Genomic DNA, 16,224 nt, shown 5'->3' on the forward strand with positions numbered 1-16,224 from the left:
CCACTCAAACCCTGATCCATTCGGGGGCTAATGATGAAGCTATGTACCTAGGGTAGGTTCATGGACCTGTCTGACATACCCTCCCCAAGGACATCTCTACAAAGAATCAGAAGCAGTCGAAGAGAAACCATCGTCCACTCGACCATGAAGATGTGCTCACTCGACCACCTTGAAGACACTCGACCACCAGAAGATGAGAAACTCTCCACTCTGCAACGGTCAAGACTTAGGCCATAGCTTTATGGGCATTTATAACACTTTACTACAGACGTTACCAGTAACGCCCCTCCTTTATGAACATTGAACCCTGTGTAACGAAGGGGAGCTGGGGTCCTGGCGCACTCTATATAAGCCACCCCCTCCTCTGGGACAGGGGTTCGCACTTTCTGTAATTCACACACATATATTCAGTCGACCGCCTCAGGGCTCCGAGACGTAGGGTTGTTACTTCCTCCGAGAAGGGCCTGAACTCGTAAACTCGTGTGTATAACTCCTCCATAGCTAGGATCTTGCCTCTACATTCCTACCCCCTATTCTATTGTCAGTCTTAGAACCACGACACCGACCAAGCCGCAACGATATTCACCACACCATACAGTCCCTTCTGTTTTAACACAATGCCTTTTGGGCTCAAAAATGCCGGCGCAACATATCAGCGCATGATTCAGACATGTCTGGAGAAACAAATCAGCAAAACAGTAGAGGCATACGTAGACGATGTGGTCGTCAAAACCAAACACGTCGACTCTTTGATAGGCGACTTGAGGCTCACATTCGACAACCTCCGAACATACGACATCAAGCTCAATCCGTAAAAATGCGTTTTCGGTGTACCAGCCGAAAAGCTTCTGGGATTCATTGTCTACAGTAGAGGTATTGAAGCTAATCTGGCCAAAATCCGAGCTTTGTCACAGTTGGCTACCCCAACAGACCTCAAACAAATCCAGAAGTTAACTGGATGCGTGGCGGCTCTAATCCGCTTTATCTCCCGCTTGGGAGAAAAGGATTTACCCCTCTATCGCCTCCTCCGGTGCACCGAACACTTCGAGTGGACGGCCGCGACCACAGCTAGATTGGAAGAAATAAAGGCCATTTTGGCAACCAACCCAATCCTGGATGTGCCAAACATCGGCGAACCAATGTTGTTGTACATTGCGGCAACTCATCAAGTTGTAAGCGCGGTGCTCGTTGCCGAACGGGAAGCGGACGGACACAAATTCCCTCTTCAAAAGCCGGTATACTATGTATCCACTGTCCTCACTCCATGCAAATCACGGTACCCGCATTACCAAAAGATAGCATATGCGGTATTCATGGCATCGCGGAAACTGCGACACTACTTTCAAGAGTGTTCGATTACAGTAGCCTCGGAAGTGTCACTTAATGATATTATAAACAACCGCGACACTACGGGACGGATTGCCAAATGGGCCATTGAGCTCCTCCCATTCGACATAACATACAAACCTCGATGAGCCATTAAATCGCAAGTATTGGCCGACTTCGTCGCCGAATGGACGGAGGCCAAACTCCCTAAAGAGTATGGCGCATACTCCAATTGGATCAGGCACTTTGACGGTTCTAAAATGATGGCCGGTCTAGGGGCTGGCGTCGTCCTGACGTCCCCAACCGGAGATACCATTCGGTACGTACTGCAAATATTGTATACATACTCCAACAATGCAGCCGAATATGAAGCTCTATTGCATGGTCTTCGGATGGCAGTCTCCATGGGCGGGGATTCAAACCTTGCAATATCCCAAATAAACGGAGACTTTGACGCCAAGGATCCGATAATGGCGTCCTATCGAAACGCCGTACTAAAAATGTCAGCTCAGTTCGAGGGGCTCAAATTTCACCATGTGGCTCGGGAAAACAATCAGGCGGCGGATATCCTCGCCCGCATCGGCGCAAAACGTGATGCGTTCCCCCAACATATTTTTGGAAAGGCTGTTCAAGCCATCCGTAGTATGGGAAGGGGACACCAGTAATAGTCCGGACCCGGCCAAAATACCCGATACCGAACTTTCTGACACAATCGGAGGCTCCGCCACCAAAATAACACCTTCAGCCCATGAAATAATGGCCATTATTGCCCTGTGGACAGAACCATTCCTGGCCTACCTAACTAGACAGGAACTTCCAGAGGACCAAAATGAGGCACGCTGCATAGTGCGGCGATCCAAGGCCTACAGGGTCCATGAGGGAGAATTGTACAAAAAAGCACTACCGGAGTCCTTCAAAGGTGCATCTCCGAAGAGGAAGGGCGGAATATTTTGGCAGAAATTCATGTCGGACTCGGCGGTCATCACGCCGCATCCCGGGCTCTCGTAAGCAAGGCCTTCCATACAGGATTCTATTGGCCAACAGCCCGGGCAGATGCACAGGACTTGGTCCAACATTGCGCCGGTTGCCAGCTCTTTGCAAATCAAAGCCACATGCCACCCACCGCCCTCCAAACAATCCCCATTACATGGCCCTTTGCAGTCTGGGGGCTTGACATGGTTGGACCCCTTAAAGGGGGAACCCACAAGAAAAAACACTTATTGGTCATGGTGGATAAATTCACCAAATGGATACAGGCCAAACCGGTTAAAACAGCCGAATCCGGACCGGTGATAGACTTCATATCCGGGGTTTACACTGTTATGGCGTCCCCCACAGCATCATCACAGATAATGGCACGAACTTTACAGCCGATGAGGTAAAACTCTGGTGCAGCAAAATGGGCTTCAAGCTCGATTATGCCTCAGTCTTTCACCCACAAACCAACGGTCAAGTCGAGCGAGCAAACGGTCTTATAATGAGCGGCATTAAACCCAGATTAGTGCGTTCCTTAACGGAGTCTAACACGCACTGGGTAGAGAAGCTCGACTCTGTACTCTGGGGGCTGTGGACCACGCCGAATCGTAGTACCGGATATACACCCTTCTTTATGGTGTACGGCACAGAGGCAGTCTTGCCCTGCGACATAATTCATGACTCACCTAGAGTGCGCATGTACGAAGAAAGAGAAGCCGAGCTCGATCGGCAGGACAATTTGGACACCTTGGAGGAGGAGCGCGACGTAGCCAAAGCCCGTTCCGCACTTTATCAGCAACAGGCTCACAGATACCAAAGCAGAGAAGTACGGGCCAAAACTTATAATATTGGCGAACTAGTTCTACGCCTGTCGGATAAGAAAAAGAACAAGCTCGAGCCCAAATGGGAAGGTCCCTTCATTATTGACCAAGTTCTGACCGGTGGAGCGTACCGACTGCGGGACGCATCGACTAGTCGACTCGAGCCAAACCCATGGAACGCGGCCAGGCTCCGACGATTCTACGCCTAGCACCAGACTCTATGTTAGTCCCCTCCCTTTGTCTATTTTTCACATATACATTATCTATCTTGTTTTCCTTTCTTTCTTTCTTTTTTCCCTCTAGGCCTTCAAGGGTCACCTTGTGCCTCGCTTGCACATTACAGATGCGCTAGCCGCACTCTTCATACCTGGGGGCTTCTTTCACAGAAGCTTAAATTATTTATCCGGGCTTCATGCCCAACACATGTGTTATACTTCCGCATGTACCTTTCTTCAGCATTATATGCATCGATATGACTTAAGTTTTGGCCAAGCTGGGTTGCCTGGCTCTTGTATCTATGCCCTACGTTCCCGTTAATTCGGCTAGGGCATAAGGGGAGCACCTCTGTGATTGTTACTGCCGGGTCAGCCGGATGTGTACCTCAGACTGGGTGAAGCTGAAAGCTAGCGTTCTTAAGGGAATATTTGGTCGGTGAACAAAAGATGATTTTTATTTTTCATATCTGCCCCCAGATGTTTTTTCTGCGTTTCCTATCGCAGTCCGGACATGCACTTTAGGGCATGCTTTCCCAGGGAAAGGAACCCTTAACGGAACTATTCTCCCTGGAAGATGTTTCTTGCTACCCATGCAATATAACATAACTAGTTGGGCACTTGTCTGATAAAGCACCAATGACCCCTACGCCTAGTCTCCATGCATACCCCGGTTCTTATATAACCAAGCGGGTATTCGGATACACTCTGGACTATTGGGCCTGGAGGCTGAAGCGAAAAGGTCCGCAATGACAAATGATCTACAATCCGGCTAGAAGGCATTATACATGTCACTTCAATTACATAGTCATGCAGACTGACTAAATTCTTCTTCTATACCATCCAACAAGCGGTCTAGCTTACAATCCTGTTGGGAATACTTTGCGGCTAATTCTACCTGCCCATAAACTAAGCTAACGGGGATCTCTTTTTCGTCGGGCCCCACAGGTCTGACCTCGGCCATGTGATTTGGATCTGCTTTGGTACATCGCGTCTTCACCATGGCCTAGGCTTCTCTGGCACCCTGTCGGCAGGCTGATATCTTCCATAATCGGAAGCGCCGCTGTGCTCCTTTGAGCTTCCCCGCAAGCTCTGCAACGCCCTCTGGTAGGGAGATGGACGGCCACAAGGCCTGGGCAACACCCTGCATCACCTGCCGAACTTGTTCGTGCAGATGTGACAGCTCGGACAGAAGATCACCCGCAGACCCGGGCATTTCCTCCGCGGGATGACCCATCAGCATACCTACAGACATAACGCTGTTAGTCAGCTTCTTAGCCAAATACCTTTAAAAGGATTTGTTCAAGCACTTACTGACACCGAAGCCTCTTATTCTCCTTCTCGGAGTCTGCAAGCTGGCCCCGAACATCTTTTAGTTCCACATTCAACTTTATATTGGCATCTTGGAGATTGTTTTTCTCCCGCCTAACCTCAGTCAGCACGCGTTTGCCAGCCTCTAGCTGCCGCATAACATGTTGGTCCCCCGGATTTTCTCCAGATTCATCTGCAAAATCTATTGTTAGATCTGCAGCCACGTCACACATTATATGGTAACCATCATTCTTTAAAGTAAATGTTACCAACATGAGGCTTTTTCTGTTCCTGCAATGCGGCAACAGCGGCCCGTAGTTGGGTCTTGGTTTCCTCCAGCTCCTGGGACAGCCTGGTATTCTTCTCTATAAGAACCTGCACAATAAAGATGATCCTTAAATTAGTTCTGCTAACTGCTTCAAGTCTCAGGGGCTACCGATACATATAACTCGTCAGATTTACTCACCCGTACATCCTTTACATACTGATCCGTGGCTCTAGCCAGACCATCTTGAGCAGCACGGAGGTACGCCTCTCCAGAGTTGAAGGCATCAAACGCCTCTGGTGAGAAACAAGCATCGCGGAGTACGGCCCGGCGGCGCCTATGATTCATGGCGCTCTCCACTTCTGAGTTTGTAGCGGATAATCTATCTGCATCCTCTGTCGGGGGATTATCCGGCGCCTGCCCTATATCGGCTTCTGCCTCCATGTCCGGTCCTGGCGCCCGACTGGTGGAAGCGTGATTGGCAACATCGCCGGACACATTCGGGCGAGTGTTTTTTCTGTTAAAGAAACACAGGCGTCGTTACATTTTGAGAAAGACGACAACCACGGAGCGGGGTTTTTCTTATACCTTTGCGTCAGCGTCTCCGTCCTGACCGCCTTCCTTTTTGGCCTACCCGGCCTCGGTGCCTCCTATTGGCGCGTTGCTGCGGGTTCGGCAGGGCGTCCCGAATGCCTTCCCTGTAAAAATGCCATGTGTATATGGTGGGTGAAGTTCCTAAAAGGGGATCCTAGTTTTGGAATTGGGATTTTTTGGTTTTTCTTACTTGCGATGCAGGGAGCAGTCCGGGATAGTCGGCCGTAATGGCCACCATGGCATCGTCGCAGATTAATGATAGAATTGTCGGTCTATCAGCTCCACAAATATAACCGAATCCTCTTCGAGTCCGGAGTCGAGGGCCCGGTTGGGGTCCTCTGGTTGAGGAGAAGGGTTGATGACCTCCTTTATGGCTTTTCGCAGTTCCTGCCACAAAGTGGCAAGGTGAATACTTATGACAAAGAATGCGGGAAAAATGGGAGCAGGAAGATATCACCTACCCAGCTTGGAGGATTGTACATGGAGAATCCGTCCCGTGGCTTGATGCGGGCGAACTCCTCTTCCTCACCCTTGAACAATTCGGACAGAATCTTCGCTAAAGCGGCAGCATTGTCCGGACCCTTATGCCCGTAGCGGGTGGCGTCATCCGCCCCGTTATAACACCACAAGGGGTGCCCACGGTATTGAAGTGGTTGCACTCCCCGCATTATGCAAATCGACATAACTTTGATTATTGTCAATCCTGATCGAGCCAGTGCTTTGATCTGGTTCATCAGATAGAGGACTTCTCTGTTGTCTTCCGCCTGGGGGATCCGTGGGCGCCAACTTCGGCGTTTCTTCAGTGGAGCACTGTCAAACTTAGGAAGACCCCGCCGAACAGGATCCGGAAGGGGAACGTCCTCCATATAAAACCATTCTGAAGGCCGGTCTTCGGACGACTTCTTCGGGGTACCGGACGGGTATCCGGTATCGGCGATGCGCCATATTCGGCTCCGCCCACTTGATAAAGTGATCTCCCCTGTATGCGAGGGACGAGGCAGAATAGCCTTTTCCACAGCTTGGAGTGAGCCTCGCAGCCCAGGAACAACTCGCAGAGAGCAACATAGCCGATGATGTGTAAAATGGAGGCAGGGGTGAGATTGTGTAATTGGAGGCCATAGAACTCGAGGAGCCCACGGAGGAACAGATGAATTGGAAATCCGAGTCCCCTTAATAGATAAGGAACAAGGAAGACCCGTTCCCCCATGGAGGGACAGGGAAAGCTCTCCGCTTGCTCCCCGCCATTATAGGTGGCAAGCCCGGCTCGAACGGGCACCATATACGTCGGAGGGAGAAATCCCTTAGTCCGCAGGTCGACCAATCGACTGTGTGGAACTGAACACCTCTCCCAGTCACCGGGCTTAGGGCTACGGGGCGGGAGGAGGAGCTGTGGAGGTCGGCCATGCTAGAATGGATCTTTCCAAAACACGCTCTGATGGACTCTCGCTGGGGGAGGATGGTATGGATCGGATCTAAGAATCCCCATCCCTTTAATACACAGTTTATTTATCTGGCTAGGGGGGCGAATGTAAAAACGCCCTGGCGCCTCGTATTCATTCGACGCGTGGGAGATAGCCCTTATTAGGCACAGATGCCAAGAGGTTCAACATTTATGGAGCCGGACACTACTTAAGAACACTTGAAGATTGGAGAAGAACCCGCCTTGCAATGCTGAATACAACACTATGCGCCGGACTCATCGTCATTGAAGCCTGGTTCGGGGGCTACTGAGGGAGTCCTGGATTAGGGGGTCTCCGGACAGCCAGATTACATCCTTTGGCCGGACTGTTGGACTATGAAGATACAAGATTGAAGAATTCGTCTCGTGTCCGGATGGGACTCTCCTTGGCGTGGAAGGCAAGCTAGGGAATACGGATATGTATATCTGCTCCTTGTAACCGACCTTATGTAACCCTAGCCCCCTCCGGTGTCTATATAAACCGGAGGGTTTTAGTCCGTAGGACAACATACAATCATACCATAGGCTAGCTTTTAGGGTTTAGCCTCTCTGATCTCGTGGTAGATCTACTCTTGTACTACCCATATCATCAATATTAATCAAGCAGGACGTAGGGTTTTACCTCCATCAAGAGGGCCCGAACCTGGGTAAAACATTATGTCCCCTGCCTCCTGTTACCATCCGCCTTAGACGCACAGTTCGGGAACCCCTACCCGAGATCCGCCGGTTTTGACACCGACACCCCGGATATCTGGCCCCCAACCCCGGATGTCCGGCCCCTGTACATTTCAGCTTTCTCGTTTCACCGTTTTGTCCATAACTAATTCATCCAGAATCCGATTTTCGCATTCTTTAGCTTGTTGAGAAGCTCTTGACACCCCCTTCCCACAAAAATACTACCATGACCATTTGACTCCATCAAACTTTTGACACTTTGGCATCTTTGCCTAGGGCTTCCACCATAACTTCCGCAAAACCACCATAGCCTTCCGCAACCTAACAATTTTGTTCGCCTTAGCATTTGAGGTTGTTTGACTTGTGATTTGAGTCTCCTAAGGCGTTTAGGCTACTTAGGGACGATTGCTTCTTCATCAACTACCACCATAACTTACACATAGGCTTGCCCACCATACACTCCCGCCACCCCAACTTAACCCAAATTTGTTTGTGTTGTGAGTTGGGTCTCCTAAGGTGTTTCGGCTACTTAGGGACCGTGCTTCCAACTCAGACACTGTGTATAGTCCACCACCTTACCCTCCACTTCCGCATTGCATCTCAAATCCCATCATTGCATGCAATCCTGCTACCACCATTTGACATTTACCTTTGAGATTTTGAGTTTGTGGTTTTTCCATTTCCTAAGGTGTTTCGGCTACTTAGGGACTGATAACCCACAAGTATAGGGGATCGCAACAGTTTTCGAGGGTAGAGTATTCAACCCAAATTTATTGATTCGACACAAGGGGAGCCAAAGAATATTCTCAAGTATTAGCAGCTGAGTTGTCAATTCAACCACACCTGGAAACTTAATATCTGCAGCAAAGTATTTAGTAGCAAACTAATATGATAGTAGTGGTAACGGTAGCAAAAGGTAACAGTAGTAAAAGTAATGTTTTTGGTATTTTGTAGTGATGATAGCAATAGCAACGGAAAAGTAAATAAGCGAAGAACAATATATGGAAAGCTTGTAGGCAATGGATCGGTGATGGAGAATTATGCCGGATGCGGTTCATCATGTAACAATCATAACCTAGGGTGACACAGAACTAGCTCCAGTTCATCAATGTAATGTAGGCATGTATTCCGAATATAGTCATACATGCTTATGGAAAAGAACTTGCATGACATCTTTTGTCCTACTCTCCCGTGGCAGCGGGGTCCTAACGAAAACTAAGGGATATTAAGGCCTCCTTTTAATAGAGTACCGGAACAAAGCATTAACACATAGTGAATACATGAACTCCTCAAACTACGGTCATCACTGGTAAGTATCCCGATTATTTTCACTCCAGGGTTAACGGATCATAACACATAATAGGTGACTATAGACTTGCAAGATAGGATCAAGAACTCTCATATATTGATGAAAACATAATAGGTTCATATCTGTAATCATGGCACTCGGGCCCTAGTGACAAGCATTAAGCATAGCAAAGTCATAGCAACATCAATCTCAAAACATAGTGGATGCTAGGGACCAAACCCTAACAAAACTAACTCGATTACATGGTAGATCCCATCCAACCCATCACCGTCCAGCAAGTCTACGATGGAATTACTCACACACAGCGGTGAGCATCATGAAATTGGTGATGAAGGATGGTTGATGATGATGATGGCGACGGATTCCCCTCTCCGGAACCCCGAACGGACTCCAGATCAGCCCTCCCGAGAGGTTTTAGGGCTTGACTGCGGCTCCGTATCGTAAAACGCGATGAATTCTTCTCTCTGATTTTTCTCTCTCTGAAACCAAATATATAGAGTTGGAGTTGAGGTCGTACTGAGATGCAGCGGCTATCGCCTCCTGAGCTGCAGCGTGGCGCGAGCGGCCTCCACCCTCCTCTCGTACTCATCTGCCTCCTCTTCGGTAATAACATATCTTCCTTTTGCCTGATAATCAAAGAAGGCAGGAGCAGGGAGAGTAATATGGACAGCACGGCGTCTGTCAAAGATTAAACGATACTGGAGAGGTGATTCATTCCTCTCGACAAACTGGTGGTGAACCATAGCATTAAAGTCTAGGTAAGTAGGAGGTAGTTCAATATCATCTTCACATATGGCTATACCAAGAAAATTAGCTATGCGGGTTGCATAAATTCCACCAAAGAAATCTCCATTAAATCTATTAAGAAGCAACCTACATGCAACAATGGCTTCCAAATTATAAGATTTGTCTCCTAACACAGCACTCCTAAGAATACTGAGGTCAGGGACACACATGTGACATGCCTCATCTTTAACATTAATGCATCTACCTATGAAGAGAGCAAAATAATGTATAGCAGGAAAGTGAATGCTCCCTATGGTAGCTTATGTTATATCTCTAGATTCTCCCACAGTTATACTAGCAAGAAAATCTCTAAATTCAGATTTGCGAGGATCCCTGATACTACCCCATTGTGGAAGTTTGCAAGCAGTGGTAAAATCCTCTAAGTCTATAGTGTAAGAATTCTCATAAAGATCAAACAGGACAGTTGGAGAATTACGTGAAGATGAAAATTCAAACCTCCTCACAAAGGAACTAGTGAGATAGTGATACTGGCTGCACTTTTCTTCCTCGAAGCTCACAAGATCAACATTACACAAATATGTGTTAAATTCTTCCTTAATTCCCGCTCGATCCATAAAATTTTCCTAAGGCCATTAACAAGGAAGCACTGGAGCATTTCTTGGTGGCTCATCATCAGCATCACGCATTCCAAGTCTGGGCTCTTGTTTCCTTGAAGAGCCGCCTTGTTACATTTTCCTAAACATATTTCTTCCTCTGAAAAATTTCTGAAATTTTTAGTAACTTCAAAATAAAAGTGAACCAAACTCAATAATATTGATAGCAACTACTCCTACAAGTGCCTAGAGCCTATATCATGCATCGAAACTACTTTTGACCATATAAATTTGACATGCAAGCTCAAGAACAGGGTCACCTAAGCAACACAAATTTGCAATGAATAAAGCACTAGAACAAAAACTAATTGGACCAATGGAGGAGTCACATACCAAGGAACAATCTCTCCAAGCAGTTTTGTGAGAGGTGCTTTGAGCAAGGAGATCGAAAATGGCAGCAAAATGAGCTTGGACTCGGGTTTGAGCTAGATATTCGTGTTTGGGGGAGGAAGAAGGAGTGTGTGGGTGAAAGGATAAGTGGAGGAGGACCACCATGGGCCCATGAGGCAGGGGGCGCGCCCAGGGGGGTAGCCCCTCGTGGCCAGGTGGATGACCCCCCTGCTGTGTTCTCAGTGCCAAATATTCCAGAAAAAATCATATTTAAATTTCAAGGCATTTGGAGAACTTTTATTTTCGGGGTATTTTTATATTGCACGGATAATCAGATAATAGACAGAAAAATACTATTTTTATTTTATTTAATATAAGTAACAGAAAGTAAAAGGAGGGTACAGAAGGTTGTGCCTTTTAGTTTCATCCATCTCATGCTCATCAAAGGGAATCCAATAACAAGGTTGATCAAATCTTGTTAACGAACTCATTCCGAATAACATGGAACCGGAGAAATTTCGAATAACACTATGTTACCTCAACGGGGATATGCACATCCCCAACAATAAGAATATCATATTTCTTCTTGACAGTAGGAAGAGGAAATTCAAAACCTCCAAATATAATCGATGGAATTTTTCCAATAGAGTTGATACTATGAACTTGAGGTTGTTTCCTCGGAAAGTGTACCGTATGCTCATTACCATTAACATGAAAAGTGACATTGCCTATAGTGCAATCAATAACAGCCCCTGCAGTATTCAAAAAGGGTCTTCCAAGAATAATAGACATACTATTGTCCTCGGGAATATCAAGAATAACAAAGTCCATTAAAATAGTAACGTTTGCAACTACAACAGGCACATCCTCACAAATACCGACAGGTATAGCAATTGATTTATCAGCCATTTGCAAAGATATTTCAGTAGGTGTCAACTTATTCAAATCAAGTCTACGATATAAAGAGAGAGGCATAACACTAACACCGGCTCCAAGATCACATAAAGCAGTTTTAACATAGTTTCTTTTAATGGAGCATGGTATAGTGGGTACTCCTGGATCTCCAAGTTTCTTTGGTATTCCACCCTTAAAAGTATAATTAGCAAGCATGGTGGAAATTTCATCTTCCGGTATCTTTCTTTTATTAGTAACAATTTCTTTCTTTTATTAGTAACAATTTCTTTCATGTACTTAGCATAAGGATTCATTTTAAGCATATCAGTCAATCGCATACGCAAAAATATAGGTCTAATCATTTCAGCAAAGTTCTCAAAATCCTCATCATCCTTTTTCTTGGATGGTTTGGGAGGAAAAGGCATGGGTTTCTAAACCCATGGTTCTCTTTCTTTACCATGTTTCCTAGCAACAAATTCTTTCTTATCATAACATTGATTCTTTGATTGTGGGTTATCAAGATCAACATCAGGTTCAATTTCTATATCTTTATCATTACTAGGTTGGGCATCATCATGAACATTATTATTGACATTATCACTAGTTTCAGGTTCATTACCATATTGTGTTTCAGCATCAGAGATATAAATATCATTTGGATTCTCAGGTGTTTCAGTAATAGGTTCACTAGAAGCATGCAAAGTCCTATCATTTTTCTTTTTCTTCCTTTTAGAACTAGGTGCATCTGTATTATTTCTCTGAGAATCTTGCTCAATTCTCTTAGGATGGCCTTCAGGATACAGAGGTTCCTGAGTCATTCTACCACCTCTAGTCATAACTCTAACAGCATTATCATTATTCTTACTATTCAATTCATTGAGCAAATCATTTTGAGCTTTAAGTACTTGTTCTACTTGAGTGGTAACCATAGAAGCATGTTTACTAATAAGTTTAAGTTCACCTTTGACATTAGCCATATAATCACCCAAGTGTTCAAGCATATTTGAATTGTATTTCAATTGTCTACCAAAATAAGCATTGAAGTCTTCTTGCTTAGCCATAAATTTATCAAACTCATCTAAGCATGGGCTAGCAAACTTAGTAAATGGGATTTTAGCTTTATCATATCTACAAAGAGAATTTACCTTTACTACCTGTGTTGGGTTATCAAGACCATGAGTTTATTCAATAGGTAAAGGATTAAGATCATATGTTTCTTCAACAGGCGGTAAATTAAGACCATGCATTTCTTCAATAGGAGGTAAATTCTTAACATCTTCAGCTTTAATACCTTTTTCTTTCATAGATTTCTTTGCCTCTTGCATATCTTCAGGACTGAGAAATAGAATACCCCTCTTCTTTGGAGTTGGTTTAGGAATTTGCTCCGGAGCTGGCTCAGGAAGTGTGCAATTATTTTCATTTGTCAACATATTATTCAATAGAATTTCAGCTTCATCCGGTGTTCATTTCCTGAAAACAGAACTAGCACAACTATCCACGTAATCTCTGGAGGCATCGGTTAGTCCATTATAAAAGATATCAAGTATTTCATTTTTCTTAAGAGGATGATCAGGCAAAGCATTAAGTAACTTGAGAAGCCTCCCCCAAGCTTGTGGGAGACTCTCTTCTTCAATTTGCACAAAATTATATATATCCCTTAAAGCAGCTTGTTTCTTATAAGCAGGGAAATATTTAGCAGAGAAGTAATAAATCATATCCTGGGGACTACGCACACAACCAGGATCAAGAGAATTAAACCATATCTTAGCATCACCCTTTAATGTGAACGGAAATATTTTAAGGATATAAAAGTAATGAGTTCTCTCATCAGTAGTGAACAGGGTGGCTATATCATTTAATTTAGTAAGATGTGCCACAACAGTTTCAGATTCATAGCCATGAAAAGGATCATATTCAACCAAAGTAATTATATCAGGATCAACAGAGAATTCATAATCCTTATCAGTAACAAAGATATGTGAAGTAGCAAAAGCAGGGTCAGGTTTCATTCTAGCATTAAGAGATTGCTGCTTCCATTTAGCTAATAACCTCTTGAGCTCGTATTTATCTTTGCAAGCTAAAATAGCTAAAGAAGCTTATTTATCAAAAACATAACCCTCAGGAATAATAGGTGAGTCTTCATCATCACTTTCATCAATATTATCAGATTCAATATTTTCATTCTCTCTAACCCTAGCAAGTTGTTCATCAAGAAATTCACCAAGAGGCACATTAGTATCAAGCATAGAAGTAGTTTCATCATAAGTATCATGTATAGCAGAAGTGGCATCATTAATAACATGCGACATATCAGAACGAATAGCAGAAGCAGGTTTAGGTGTCGCAAGCTTACTCAAAACAGAAGGTGAATCAAGTGCAGAGCTAGATGGCAGTTCCTTACCTCCCCTCGTAGTTGAGGGATAAATCTTGGTTTTTGGATCTCTCAAGTTCTTCATAATGATAAGCAGATATAAATCCCAAGTGACTCAAAGAATAGAGCTATGCTCCCCGGCAATGGCGCCAGAAAATAGTCTTGATAACCCACAAGTATAAGGGATCGCAACAATTTTCGAGGGTAGAGTATTCAATCCAAATTTATTGATTCGACACAAGGGGAGCCAAAGAATATTCTCAAGTATTAGCATCTGAGTTGTCAATTCAACCACACTTGGAAACTTAATATCTGCAGCAAGTATTTAGTAGCAAAGTAATATGATAGTAGTGGTAACGGTAGCAAAAGGTAACAGTAGTAAAAGTAATGTTTTTGGTATTTTGTAGTGATGATAGCAATAGCAACGGAAAGGTAAATAAGCGAAGAACAATATATGGAAAGCTCGTAGGCAATGGATCGGTGATGGAGAATTATGCCAGATGCGGTTCATCATGTAACAATCATAACCTAGGGTGACACGGAACTAGCTCCAGTTCATCAATGTAATGTAGGCATGTATTCCGAATATAGTCATACATGCTTATGGAAAAGAACTTGCATGACATCTTTTGTCCTACCCCCCGTGGCAGCGGGGTCCTAACGGAAACTAAGGGATATTAAGGCCTCCTTTTAATAGAGTACCGGAACAAAGCATTAACACATAGTGAATACATGAACTCCTCAAACTATGTTCATCACCGGTAAGTATCCCGATTATTGTCACTTCGGGGTTAACGGACCATAACACATAATAGGTGACTATAGACTTGCAAGATAGGATCAAGAACTCTCATATATTGATCAAAACATAATAGGTTCAGATCTGAAATCATGGCACTCGGGCCCTAGTGACAAGCATTAAGCATAGCAAAGTCATAGCAACATCAATCTCAGAACATAGTGGATACTAGGGATCAAACCCTAACAAAACTAACTCGATTACATGATAGATCCCATCCAACTCATCACCGTCCAGCAAGCCTATGATGGAATACTCACGCACGGCGGTGAGCATCATGAAATTGGTGATGGAGGATGGTTGATGATGACAATGGCGACGGATTCCTCTCTCCGGAGCCCCGAACGGACTCTAGATAAGCCCTCCCGAGAGGTTTTAGGGCTTGGCGGCGGCTCCGTATCGTAAAACGTGATGAATTCTTCTCTCTAAATTTTTCTCTCTCCGAAACTAAGTATATAGAGTTGGAGTTGAGGTCAGAGGAGCTCTAGGGGGCCCACGAGGTGGGGGCGTGGATAGGTGGTGGGCCCCCTGGCCTTCATCTTTTGCACGGATTTTTTATTATTTCCAAAAAGTTGTTCCATGAAGTTTCAGGTCATTCCGAGAACTTTTGTTTCTGCACATAAATAACACCATGGTAATTCTGCTGAAAACAGTGTCAGTCCGGGTTAGTTCCATTCAAATCATGCAAGTTAGAGTCCAAAACAAGGGCAAAAGTGTTTGGAAAAGTAGATACGACGGAGACGTATCAGGGACAAGTCTCCATCATCTTGGTATCTCCATCAAGATCACCGCCAATCATCATCACCGCGGACGGTAACCTCCATATCATCTTGGTATCATGGTATCCCTCCATTGTATATTCCCTTGCCATTGCATTGTTAACCCCTAGCCCATTTTGCATCACTTGCCTATCGAGACTATCAATTTGAGTATTGCCGGCAGCGTTACTTGTGCACATTGGTGATCTACACCATCCATACATACCATATCATATTGGTATCATATCATCCCTTGTGTCACAAGATTGTTCCCGTATATACCCAAATGCTACCTTGGTTTGTGCATTGTGCAAACATGGCCATACACATACAAAAAAAGAATAATCTTTTAAGCAAAGGAGAAAGAGCACAGAAGCTTGTAAGCAAGTGCCATAGCATCATACCCCATTGCATATAAGATTGTCATATCCGATCATCTTGGATCATACCACCGGAACATCATACACATAGCATACTTGGGATAGAAGTTGTTACATTTTGCATCTTATAGGTTGTGCACAAGTGTCATATCCGCCTATTGAGCAATCGTGCTAGCATCTCTCTTGAGTTGTGCAACACGAGCGTTTTCCGTGGATTCCACATTTTGTGCTCATCCTTGGTTGCCCAACCCCATTTATCTATCCGTGTGTGTGTTTCCGTGTGCCACATATTGCTATTGGTCTACTTGTTTCACTTGCGAATTTATGAATCTCTTTCAACATTAT

This window comes from Triticum dicoccoides, chromosome 5A, assembly GCF_002162155.2.
Source record: "Triticum dicoccoides isolate Atlit2015 ecotype Zavitan chromosome 5A, WEW_v2.0, whole genome shotgun sequence".
NCBI lineage: Eukaryota > Viridiplantae > Streptophyta > Magnoliopsida > Poales > Poaceae > Triticum > Triticum dicoccoides.